An 11423-nucleotide genomic window follows, 5' to 3' on the forward strand; every position below is an offset into this window, starting at 1 on the left:
GTTTTTCAAATGGTCGGAGATCTAAAGGTCAGAGGTCAAAGGTGCCAATAAATTATAATGGACAGAAGCGTTGAAAGAACAAATACATGCAAATACATGTAAATACAGGACAAAGTGTTATGTACTTGTGCTGTTTTTACATTTTTGTCTAATAAAATATTCAATCAATCAATCAAACACACAAAATACAAAACACAATGTTTAAGGCTTTCAAGAACCATAATCTGTATTGCCTCATTATGTTTAGTGTAAAGTCTGAAGGCAAGGCACTAGCCTGCTCATCAGGATCAGGCCTCTCTCTCTCTTCTTTCCCCCCGACACGGTCGAGGCAGAAGGCCACCCACCCTAGAGCCTAGGGTCTGCCTGACGTTTCTTCCAGTTAAGGGGGAGTTTATCGTTGCCACTGTCGCAAAATTGCTTGCTCAGGGTGGGACTATCGGGTCTCTGCTCTACATGTAAAGTGTCTTGAGACAACTTGTTGACACTTTAATAAAATTGTATTGAATTTAATTGAAATTGAAAATAGTAATCTCTTTTTCTGTCTTTTTTTGCCAATGGGTTCCCAGATTGGGAACATATTTAAACCTTATTTGTTGGTAAAAAAAGAAGAAGTTTGATTTAATTTCTGAGTGCGACCCTCTTCTCTTTGATTTGTTGGACAGTTTATTTGGACAAAGCACCAGAGTGATCTGAGTGTGGTGGTAACTTTCCACCACTGAAAATATTATAATAAAATACATGGCTATGAAACTTGACTTACAGAGATAGAGTGGGACAGCAACGCTGAGGAGAGCTAGAACAGCACAAAGCAATCCAACACCGACTCCAACCCGCTTGTACCGTCTTAAGTCTGGAGGACACACACACACACACACACACACACACACACACACACACACACACACACACACACACACACACACACACACACACACACACACACACACACACACACACACACACACACACAGATATATAAGTTAGAGTGAGACCAGTTAAAATCTTTGAACCTCTCGTTTAAAACGTTTTTTTTTTTTAGTAACATCTCTTACCAGACTGCTGTTTCCTCCACAGATCTTTCTCCTGAGCTGCAGGCTTAGTTGTGTTCTCAATAGTTTCGTAGATTATATTATCTTGGAGCTCAATATGGTCAAAACGTCCATCTACAGCCATTAGTACCGTTACGACTTGAATTCTTCTTGCAGGTATTTGACTGAAGACATACGTATCTTCACTGTCCTAAACGTAGACAGCCCTGTTATATTTATATCACATATGACAGCTCACGTTCTGTGTATAGCCTACCAATGAAAACAAACCACCTCTCTCTCTCACATGCACATGCACACGCGCGTGCGCGTGCGCACACACACACTCTCTCACACACACACACACACACACACACACACACACACACACACACACACACACACACACACACACACACACACACACACACACACACACACACACACACACACACACACACACACACACACACACAGCAATGTGACCTCTCCTCCGCTAGGCTCTGTCGTTTAACACATGATCTTATCTGATTAAATTCATCTAGTTTCTCAGATATATAACCACACTACGTAGGCTGTACTGACAGAAGCTAGAAGTGACCACAGTTTCCCTGTAGCTTCATGATCTCTTTAACGTTACATAAACACACACAACTGTACATCACTAAGCACCAACACCAACAAACCTGTAGAGACCTTTACAGTCTAAAAGGGTCCTATAGGAGGGCCAGGGGCCCTGTTAAGGCTATATTGGAGGGACCTTGTACTGTACAGGCAGAGCAGAGGGGCCTATACGTATTTGAGCGTTAACCTAAATACATTTTAGTAAATTTGACAGTGAGTCTCGTGGCCCAAGGCTGCCCAAGGGCCCCTGGTAATAATTGATAGAAGTTTTGAAAGAACAAAAAAATATTTCAGGCTTTCAAAAGCCTAAATACAGGAGTAGATAGTAGAACACTTAACTAACATAGCCATTTTCATATTAAGAAATGTATAAACATGATTACTACTTATTTACGGGTCCATTTGGTTCCATTTGTACACTCTCAGAGTTACAGACCTGTAAGGGTCCATTTGGATGAGGATGGACCCCACTTTGAGAACCACTGCTCTAGACTAGAGCATGGGTTCCCAAACTTTTCAGCCCGCGACCCCAAAATAAGGCGACTCCACTACAATTATGTGAAAACTTTAGTTACTATACTTTATAGATTTGTATTATTATTACAAAACATAAATTAACCACTTCAGTCTCATACTTAGGCTATTTGAAAATAGCAGATCAACAAGCTCACAATTTACATTTTGAAAACTTGAAATGGGACATTCTGCACAATGAGTACTTTTACTTTAAGTAGGTTGCGTACACTTTGATGCCAATACTTTTGTACTTATTTTAATAGGGAACGTTTACTTGTAACAGAATATTTTGACATTGTGGTATTGATACCTTTACTTAAGAAAAACAGTTTGTTGGTCTTCCTGCTGCATTCTCCATAGGACTGTGGTCCACAGAGGACATGTCACAGCTTCTGACATGGTGGTGGACAGTAACTACAATTACTTACTGTGTTTTACATTTTTGTTTAGTATGTTAGTATTTGCTGTTGTTTGAAAATGTACGTAGTAATTTGTAGTTCTGAATACTTCAGTGTTTACTTGTGTATATGTTACAGTATGATTGGAGAACCAGTACGATTGAAGAAGGCTCGCTCGTTTTTACCACCCACCCAGCAATTCTGTAGAAGCAACACTAGAGGGAGCCACAAGCCAGGCTTGTGCACAAGCATATATTGCCGCGACCACACACACACGTGCGCGCGTGTGTGACCGGCTTCGAGTGCTATCAATGCATTGAATGGGGAAATAGGCGAGTTTATTAGACCTTTCAATGGGCGAAATAGGCTACTACCTACCCGCGATTTATCAGACCATTCATTCAGGAGCTACTGACCTACTTGGAGGCGGAGCAGTCCGCACAACAATATTTACGATTCTGTGCCTATCGGTACATAACTCAAACGGCGCTGAGTAGGCACAGGCGAACGTCACACCGTTCAGGACGGCAACTCGGTCGCCTTAGCTCCCTCTGTGGTCCTTCACGGGGTGACAGTTCGCCTGTGACTGCGCGCCTCCGTCAGGGTCCAAAACCAAAAGCGAAACCTAAACTGAACTATTAAGTCATGTCAGTTGGTAGGTTAGTATGTCTTGATAACACCCAATGAATGGTCTGATAAATCGTGGGTAGGTAAGTAGGTCGCCTATTTCGCCCATTCAAAGGTCTAATAAACTCGCCTATTTCCCCATTCAATGCAGATAGCATTCGAATCAGGTGGACTGTTAAGATACTTTTATTGTGTTCTGCTGGCTTTTGTTTTAGTTTCTCCCTGACACACACACACACACACACACACACACACACACACACACACACACGGAGGAGGAGAAGGACTCCTCCTCGCGAGCCTCGCTAATAAACCCTGTCTCGAAAAGCCCCGCATCGCCCCGAAGCCCCGTGCCTAAAAACGAGCGCTCTGTCTTCAATCGTACTGGTTCTCCAAACGTACTGTGACATATATACCACCACCCTCTCATAGATGTCCACCAATGTCTCCTCCATCTCTCCTCTCCTTCTCCAACTGCCCTCTGTCTCCATCTCTCTGTCTAACATTCTTTGTCAAGTCTGGAATGGCATCAATATCTGTACACATCTTACAAGGATGAGAGGCTAGAAAAGTAACTTTTGACTACAAATAGTAACTATCTTGTAAATTCTTCTCGTCTTGGTTAGCTTAATCAAAATGGCACAATATATGATTGCTACTTAATTAAATATCCTTAGTTAGCAAAATGTCTGTGGCAGGTATACAGTGGTGTAAAAAGTACTAAAATGTTTTACTTAATGTAGCCAGTCAGCATTGAGCCTCAGTGGCCACCGTAGGACTGCTGCATTGGCACTTCCTCATTGCCAATCAGGTTGAGTATTTAAAGGCCCTGCAGTCCACCAAACAACAGTCTGCTTGGTGGTTGAGGGCTGCAGGTCTTGCGACCGGGGTCTCGTTTATTGTGTTTTATTATCTTCCTTGCCAGGGTGAGTAACACGCTGCATGTATGTTTTTAATCTGTTGTACTGATTGTTTTAAAGCAGCATTTTAATCATTTGTTTTGTTACCACTCAGGTTGAGGTGCTCGAGTGGACCTGGGATAGACGTGTGATTGGATCCTGGGATAGAGGTGCGAGTGGACCCTGGGATAGACGTGTGATTGGACCCTGGGATAGAGGTGCGAGTGGACCCTTCAGAACTAGCTTCCTCCAACTCTTGTCTGGCTCCCACTATGGAACAGGTTGTGGACGGTGTGGGTGACGTTGAAGGAAGACAGCGCCAGGCAGCGTGCGAGGCAGGCCAGGGCGTGGCCTCTCACCGTGGGAGACGAGTCCTTGCGGTGTCCAAACAGCAGGCCGTGGATGAGGAACTTGTGTTCGAGGAAGGAGGACACCACCGGGGACGGAGACGACGAGTCCTCCTCCACCGCCGTCCTCTCCGGCTGCTCCAGCAACACCATCACCACGTCGATGGAGAAGAGGCGGTTCACCATCTTGGCAGTTTTGGAGAAGTCAAACAGCCACTTGATGAAGGCTGCGTACTCTGAACAAGGCAGCTGACCCACTAGGACCCCCACAGCCAGAGAGCCATAGTTACGGTAGTCACTCTTCTACACCCTCTGGAAGCAGATGTGTTGGATGAGAATGGAGAGGAAGGGCGGAGCCAGCTCCTTGAGCTCCTCCACAGTGTGACAGACGAAGAGCCTACATTGTCGGGACGACAATGAAAAAAAAAATGGGGGTAGATGTAGCCAGTCAGCATTGAGCCTCAGTGGCCACTGTAGGACTGCTGCATTGGCACTTCCTCATTGCCAATCAGGTTGAGTATTTAAAGGCCCTGCAGTCCACCAAACAGTCTGCTTGGTGGTTGAGGGCTGCAGGTCTTGCGACCGGGGTCTCGTTTATTGTGTTTTATTATCTTCCTTGCCTGGGTGAGTAACACGCTGCATGTATGTTTTTAATCTGTTGTACTGATTGTTTTAAAGCAGCATTTTAATAATTTGTTTTGTTGGCACTCAGGTTGAGGTGCTCGAGTCCCAACGCGACTAGTACAATGCCAAAAGGGGGATAATGGGATGGAAACGATGACATTTAAGGTATACAAACTGTTAATATAAATTGTTTTTATTTGATTTTAGTTTATATAGTGTACTGAATGTTGTTTCCACTCCCTTAGATTTCACCACTGCTGTTTTGTTTAGCCTGAGTTTTATCGTTTTTATTTATTGAGCCATTTGGTTTTATGAATGAATTGCACTGTTATTTGATATTTTAAGTAGATCTTTAATTAATACTGCAACTGAAATACTGCTCTGTGCTAAAACTTAAATAAACTTCCATATTTGGGGGAAACTCATGTCTCAATCTCATTGGCAAACTTGTGCATATTGGGGAACCCGATTTCTAGAGGAATTCATTTATTTTAATTCCTTGATGCAAACATCATCAAGGTGGCGTAGTCATACAATATTTGAACATAAAAAGTAGATCCCTTGCCACACCCGGAGTAAAAATATCATTACTGCAATGTAAAAATACTTTACAAGTAAGTCCGGAATTCAAAATGTACTTGAGTAAAAGTACAAAAGTATTTGTATCAATGTACTTAAAGTACCAATAGTAGAAAGTGCTCATTGTGCAGAATATCACAAGTTTTCAAATGTATAGAATGTATCAAAATCTTTTGAAAATATAAGATCTACAAGCTCACATTGCGATGCATTGTGAGCTTGTAGATCGGCTATTTTCCAATGGCCAAAATGTATACAGGGCTGAAGAGGATAATTTATGTTTTTTGTAATAACAATCAAAATCTACAAACTATTTAGTAACTAAAGTTTTTAAATAATTGTAGTGGAGTAAAAGTACAATATTTTGTACTCAGTAAAAGTAAAAATTGGAAATACTCCAGTAAAGTAAAAAATACCTCAGAAGTACTTAAGTACAGTACTTGAGTAAATCTACTTAGTTACTTTACACCACTGGCAGGTATACAGTGCTTATAGCAATAAGGAAGAAGAAGGTGGACAGTCAGACCAGAAGCGGGGAATGAATTACCAGAAGGGTGATTTGTGCACGTGGGTGTGTGCACACGCTCACACACACCATACCTGCTTTCCTTTGCTTCTTATAACCATCAGGTATGACTGTCTGTCTCTGCACCACTGTCTGCTCTTAAACCAGTCTGTCTCGTCAGAGATGAAATAACACAGACCATCACCAAATGTAAATCCATATGATTCTATCAACAAAACAATATTAGCCACTGTTCATTAATTTGCACAAATGAATGACAAATGATGAATATGATATAACAATGAATAAAACAGTGTGTCACTGACCACAGAGACTCCTCTTATGGTCATCTATGTCGTACAGGTTGTTCATCTTGTTCAGTAGTTGGTCTCGTTCTTCAGTCAGGTTGTTGTTGCTGTCCAGTAATTGGTTGTAGAGTTGGTTGTAGCTGTTCATTAGTTATCTCTCCACCAAGTTGGACTGATCTGTATGGAAACAATATTTACAAAATAGGAAATCCACTAATTAAAAACACCTACATACAGTTTTTGTTATGTAATAATATTGTCCAACTAACCAACAATGATGCTGCTACAGCTTCTATTGCTGCTATTAAATCTATTACAACAAATAATATGTTATGATATCATACATAGTTTATTGAAAACAACACACATGGACAGTTCAGCAACCTGCCTACCAATGATATCAATGATGCGGAATCCAAGCTAATATAAACTACAGCCATTCTCTTCGTAGAACCTTCCTTGAGATCTTGTTTGAAATCTTGTTTGGAATTACCAAACCTGCCTGATTACATGTTTCTGAACTGTCCACAGCCCTTTTCTGAGACACAGAGTAAGAAGTGCTGGAGAGGGCTACAGGGCAGCCTGGGCCAATGAGAGAGGGAAGCCTCTCCAGCAGCAACATATTGTATACTATGTGATAATTGTTATAAACTAATGTTCACATTCAGTCTAGTTTTGTGAGCTCTTATTCGTGCTCAAGGAAGGGTTGTTGGTAGACAGACCATTTTATAATGATAATAAAATTGATGATAATGATAATACTAATACTAATAATGAGCATACGTGCATGCATGCTAGAAAGCAAGCATGCACGCACGCACGTACGCTCACTGACACCCACACGCACACGCACACACACACACACACACTCTTATCTGATAATTCATCTAGTTTCTTATACTGTACATAAATATCAACCACAATGCGTAGGCTGTACTGACGGAAGCTAGAAGTGACCACAGTTTAATTGTAGCTTCATGATCTCTCTAAAGTTACACACACACACACACACACAACTGGCCATCACTCAGTGAACACCCAAAAAGTTAAATAAAAGTTAAATAATGAAGAGAATGAATAAAAAAGGACAGGTGTGTGAGTGTGCGTGCGTGCGTGCGTGCGTGCGTGCGTGCGTGCGTGCGTGCGTGCGTGCGTGCGTGCGTGCACGGTATACTGATGTAGGCCAATGAGGCATGACTTATTACAGTTTGCATTTTCAAACGCTTGCTATAGCAATCGCCATAGCAATTGCTCAAAAGCTGCAAGAGAAATTCAGATGTGACTGTTTTTCATATAATTAAAAATGGTGGGAGATCTAAAGGTCAGAGGTCAAAGGTGCCAATAAATTATAAATGGTAAATGGTGCATTTATATAGCGCTTTTATCCAAAGCGCTTTACATAGATTGTGCATTACATTCACCCATTCACACACACATTCATACACAGATGGCGGTGGACACCATGCAAGGCACCAACCTGCTCATCCGGAGCAATTATAATATATTATATAATGTGATAATATAATAATTATAATATATAATATATTGTAATAAAATACATGGCTATGAAACGTGACTTACAGAGATAGAGTGGGACAACAACGTTGAGGAGAGTTAGAACAGCACAAAGCAATCCAACACCGACTCTCTGGAGGACACACACACATACAGGACACACACACACAGGACGCACGCACGTACGCACGCACGCACGCACGCACGCACGCACGCACGCACGCACGCACGCACGCACGCACGCACGCACGCACGCACGCACGCACGCACGCACGCACGCACGCACACACACACACACACACACACACACACACACACACACACACACACACACACACACACACACACACACACACACACACACACACACACACACACACAGCAACGTGACCTCTCCTCTGCTAGGCTCTGTCGTTTAACACATGATCTTATCTGACTAAATTAATCTAGTTTCTCAGATATTTAACCACACTACGTAGGCTGTACTGACAGAAGCTAGAAGTGACCACAGTTTCCCTGTAGCTTCATGATCTCTTTAACGTTACATTAACACACACAACTGTACATCACTAAGCACCAACGCCAAACATCCTTTGGAGACTTTTAGACAGTCTAAAAGGGCCCTATAGGAGGGCCAGGGGCCCTGTTAAGGCTATATTGGAGGGACCTTGTACTGTACAAGAGCAGAGGGGCCTATACGTATTTGAGCGTTAACCTAAATACATTTTAGTAAATTTGACAGTGAGTCTTGTGGCCCAAGGCTGCCCAAGGGCCCCTGATAATAATTGATAGAAGTTTTGAATGAACAAAAACATATGTCAGGCTTTCAAAAGCCTAAATAGGAGTAGATAGTAGAACACTTAACTAACATAGCCATTTTCATATTTAAAAATGTATAAACATGATTACTACTTAGTTACGGGTCCATTTGGTTCCATTTGTACACTCTCAGAGTTACAGACCTGTAAGGGTCCATTTGGAACCCCCTCAAGGAACCCTGAGGATGGACCCCACTTTGAGAACCACTGCTCTAGACTAGAGTACCAAACAAGCTTCAACCATCAGGACTTTTACAAGTGTGTGTCATGAGCCCATTGTCTCATAATCCTCCTATGTATGTATGTCACATGATGCCTGGTCAATCAGCAGGACCCTGCAGGGAATTGAATCCAGTGGTGTAAAGTAAGTACTTGCACTCAAGTACTGTACGTTGGGTATTTTTTACTTTTTACTTTTTACTTTTTACTTTTTACTTTTTACTTTTTACTTTACTTTTACTTTCCACTTTTCAATACTTTTACTTCTACTCCACTACATCTCAGAGGCAAATGTTGTACTTTTTACTCCCCTACAGTGAATTGAAAACTTTAGTTACTACTAGTTACTTTGTAGATTTTAATTATTATTACAAAACATACAGTAACCACTTCAGCCCTATTTAAACTTTGGCTATTTGAAAATAGCCGATCTACAAGCTCACAATGCGTCACAATGCGATGCGTTGTGAGCTTGTAGATCTGCTATTTTCAAAAGATTTGTATACATTTTATACATAAATATGATAACTTGAGAAACAGGACATTCTGCATAATGAGCAGAGTACTTTTACTTTTGGTACTTTAAGTATATATATATATATTTTAGTTTTAGTTTTTTTACTCAAGTAAATTCTGATTACCGGACGTTTACTTTAGAGTGTTTCTACATTGCAGTATTGATACTTTTACTGTGAGTAAAAAAAATCTGTACAGGTTAAAGAAAACACACATTAACATTCACACTCATTGACATTTCAACAGTAAAGTCATGTCAGAAATGGAACCTGAGCTGCCATGTTGACAACCTGTAAAGTTACTGCTTGCTTCAACACAGCTTCAAACTGTTACTGTAATAGAGTGGTCTTTGGGTGCCACCTCCTGGATTTAAAACATAAAACATACATAAAGAAATAATTGCAACTGCAGTTATTTCATTATGTTTGGCCGTATGTTGTGTCCTGTCTAATGATCAGGACAGGGATGTTCCTCTGGGTGAGTGAGGTGAAGAAGGTTCTAATTTTAACGGGCTCTATTAGTGTGTTTATAACTACATGGATGAGACAACAGGCTCTTTTAGTGTGTTTATAACTCCATGGATGAGACAGACTGGATCCTTTTAGTAGCTTTATTGACAATACTTCTAGGAAAGGAACATATGAATTAACCACGTATGCCCCATTTCAAATAGTTAGAAATAAATAAACAAATACATACAAAAATAAAATAGCAGATCTATATAAGCTCACAACGTTTCACAATTTGACTGACAAGGAACTCCATATACAGTATGGGCATAACATCGTACAGACAGACAGACAGTCAAACAGACAGACAGACAGACAGACAGACAGACAGACAGACAGACAGACAGACAGACAGACAGACAGACAGACAGACAGACAGACAGACAGACAGACAGACAGACAGACAGACAGACAGACAGACAGACAGACAGACAGACAGGTACTCTGACAACGGATACATGGGGCATGCATTCCCACCTTGCAGTTCCTGAGGTAACCAGAACACTTGCCCGTGTTTTGAAAAACTTGAAAAGGAAACAAACTAATTATTTGTATTAAACATATTGTATTGCCTTTTTTATCAACTAAAATAATGCTAATGATAAAGAAGGTTGTGCCACTGACCAAAAAAACCTGCATATAAATCATGAGCTATCGCCATCAAATTGGGCACATAGCTGGACTAAGCATCTGGACTAAGCTGGAATATAAAGTTCTAGATCTAGATCTTTGATATTGGATATGGTTCTTAGAACACATAGTTTATATATTGTATATAATGTAGTCTAATGCACAATTTATTTACTTTGCTTGTGTTTAACCAATATATTTGACTATACACCTGAAATCTGCAGAATGTGAATAAAGTAGGCCTACTCTACATTGTTTAAATTGGATTATGATAATGCTGAGACCAGAGGGAAACTGAATTAAAGCTCTAATCCATAACCTTTAAAGTGAATAAAAAGTTATGTTGACCAGCTATAGATTCTATACGTATGGTGGAGTATGTCAGTGTAATAACAAACTACTGTGATGGTTGTAGGTGATCTCCCTGCTCTTCTATCATGTGGTCAGGTAGGATACCTACCGTTGACAAGAGGTATTGCATGAATTGCAACAGTAAACATTTGGAACCCTGTAGTAGGACATGAAAGTTGTGGATTGCAGTTTTAATACTAATACTAACAATAACACGCTTTATTTGTAAAGCACATTTCATATAAAATATGCAGCTCAAAGTTGTTCACATTAAACAAGCAAACAAGAAAAACAAAGTGATTTGGGTAAGAGAAAAACCTTCTATAGGCTACCTTTTAACTGAATAATGAAAATATGAATATAAATTGTAATCTAACGTCTACAATGCAAACACAAATACAGCCATCATG

At 40.6% G+C, this 11423-nt stretch overlaps 1 long non-coding RNA gene across 1 annotated transcript in view; it reads right to left on the reverse strand.

Moving 5' to 3' along the window:
* Positions 1-1189, reverse strand: part of LOC308101749 — a 3669-nt gene extending 2480 nt beyond the window's left edge. Inside the window, exons 1-2 of the long non-coding RNA XR_013934553.1 lie at positions 1053-1189; positions 761-850 (exon numbers count right to left, since the gene is read on the reverse strand). This is a non-coding gene — a long non-coding RNA (uncharacterized lncRNA). The remainder of the gene's footprint in view (positions 1-760; positions 851-1052) is intronic.
* Between the last annotated feature and the right edge of the window lie 10234 nt (positions 1190-11423).

Source organism: Gymnoscopelus braueri (genome assembly GCF_963280865.1).
Source record: "Gymnoscopelus braueri genome assembly, chromosome: 15".
Classification (NCBI taxonomy): domain Eukaryota; kingdom Metazoa; phylum Chordata; class Actinopteri; order Myctophiformes; family Myctophidae; genus Gymnoscopelus; species Gymnoscopelus braueri.